Below are 2385 nucleotides of genomic sequence, written 5' to 3'. Positions count from 1 at the left end.
AATTTAAAAAAAGTGTTTTGTTTTTTTTTTTACAGAGATTTAAAAGGAGAAATACTCGGGAATACAAAAACAAAATTATTTCTTATTACATTTGTTATCTTTCAGAAGAAAAATGCCTCACATACATGTTAAAAATCAAAAATCCTGATTTTCATCGGAGGGCGACTTTAAGGTCATAGTAAATTGCTTTGTACTGCAAGTAAAACAAATGTTTGGATTTTCTTCTGTTTTTCAGTGCTTCCAGCAGTTCCATGTCCTTCCTCTTAAAGTTGACCACGAAAAACAGACTCATGACAAGGAAAACACACGTTAACACTTAACAGCAGCTGTCCCAGCTGGAGCCTGAAATTTCAGCTCCCCAAACCCAGTGTCATTTTCTTTTCTTTGCTTAACTCCTTGAGTTTGAAAGTTTTATTTATTTTTGTTGCAGTTCCTGTTTTAGAGACAACCTGCACAACTGAGAGAACTTGCCCAAACCAGTTGGCCATAAATCATCAGCTCTGCATGACGTCCGTGATTCACCCAGGAAATGGGGAATACAGACACACACATGTGTCAACACACACCTGCATAAACCCCCTCCCAGCCATAAAACAGCATGAGGTATCGTTCACTGAGAAGTCAGCAGGGAAGAAAATCTCTGGGAAATCACTTTCGCTGCACCCATACAGAGTCATCCTTGAATAATTAAACAGTTTAAATGACAAAACAGAGACTGGAAACGAGGTCAAATTGGATTTACTTAAAAAGACACGCAAACTGAAAAAAATGTCATCACTGATGAGTTGCTTCAAATGTTATTTTCTTGCACAATCCTCTGATGATTGCTAGTGATCCATCTGTAACTGCCTTTCTGTGGGTGTCTGCATGGGTCTTTTCAAGCCTGATCCTGATTCTGATTCCTGGAGGGGGGAAAAGACTGTTGTCTCAGGACATGGAAGCAGGAATAAGTCAAGAGGGATCCGGCGAAACTGAAGCAGACCTGGAGGTGGTCGCTGGAGAGAACGTTGCCTCACAGTTCACTCAAACACGTAGCCGCATGCTGATCCATTAGCCGAGATTAAATGCTTCTTAATAAAACAAACACTCTAAAAAAAAACCCTTTATGGGCAATATGTGGGAGAGGTACGCTCTCTGTACATGAATATGGATTAAAACTGGGTGACTCACCGAGAGAAACTCTCAGTGTGATTTGGGGTTGTCGCATCACCATGGCAACACATCCTGTAATGTGCTGTTGCATCATTTTGTGCGTCTGAGTGTGAGGTTCTGTCTCAGTGGGAGGAAGGTGACAGGAAAGTCACACATGTTCTTATCACAGCAAAATCAGACTATTTGGGGACGGCGATCTAGAATGCTGTTGAGAAGACATAAAATCAGCAACAGTATTAAATACTATGAGCTAATTTGCTCATTTACACAGATTTTACACTATTGTCATAAATTTTTCTTCATTTATAATCACCTTCTGTAATAGAATAACAATGATAAATATAGTTTTTGCTAACATCAAAACCCAGAAGTGGAAATTCCACAAGATATCAGAGTTGTAGCCACTTTTCTTACAACTTTTTTAGTGTTCAGGATTTGCTCAAAAGTGGGTAAAAGGACATTTTTAAAAGCGTTCAGATTTATAGAGTTTTAGCCCCAGACCAGTGTCTACGTTTATGTATTACTGAACAAAGAAAGGTGTTGATATCACCCATAGAACACGGCTCATATCTGGCCCTCACAAAATTAAGCCAGAGCCTTCCCGGTCACTTCCTGGTACGTGTACCGCCATATTGCAACCTGTCGACAGTGACTGTCACGTTTTTAGAGGAACTACTGTTGCCAATCATGAGTGAGCTTGTTCCGGCCTGTTTGAACTTCACACCTCTCTCACTGAGAGCGAGCTCGGGAGACGCTGTCAATCAAACACTTGAGATGGGACCAGCGGGGAGCACATGATTTTACTGAGACATCTGATTGGTCAGTTTATAACTGGAATAACTTAGAAAAAATATTGCAAGTTAGGATTTTAAGGAATGTCTTAATGCATCAATATTTATTCTGACAAATAGTCAGAATAAGTGAGTAATGAATGACTATTTCTCAATGGAAGTCTATGGGATTTTGGCCTTTTTGCAAAAAGAGTTACTTCCTATTTGGAATGTGAGAGGGGAGGGGTTGGCATGTCCATTGTTTTCACTGTCTATGGTTTGACCGCAGTCAGATTCAACCCTTTACACGATCAATGTGAATACGTTTTGCTTACCGAGTTAAACTGCTTTTATCTGCAGATCAGCCAATTCATATTTATCGTACAAAGAGTTACGGTATTTCAAAGAGCATTGTAGGTTTTGACAGGTTCAAGCTTAGAACGCAAAAAAAAAAAAAAAGTAT

At 39.5% G+C, this 2385-nt stretch overlaps 1 long non-coding RNA gene across 1 annotated transcript in view; it reads right to left on the bottom strand.

The window, feature by feature from the left end:
- LOC118599965 overlaps positions 1-2385 on the bottom strand; it is a 32723-nt gene that overhangs the window by 8405 nt on the left and 21933 nt on the right. The gene's annotated exons all lie outside the window — the stretch shown is intronic.

Source organism: Oryzias melastigma, linkage group LG17 (assembly GCF_002922805.2).
Source record: "Oryzias melastigma strain HK-1 linkage group LG17, ASM292280v2, whole genome shotgun sequence".
Taxonomy (NCBI): Eukaryota; Metazoa; Chordata; class Actinopteri; order Beloniformes; family Adrianichthyidae; genus Oryzias; species Oryzias melastigma.
This window is presented reverse-complemented; position numbering and strand designations above follow the sequence as displayed.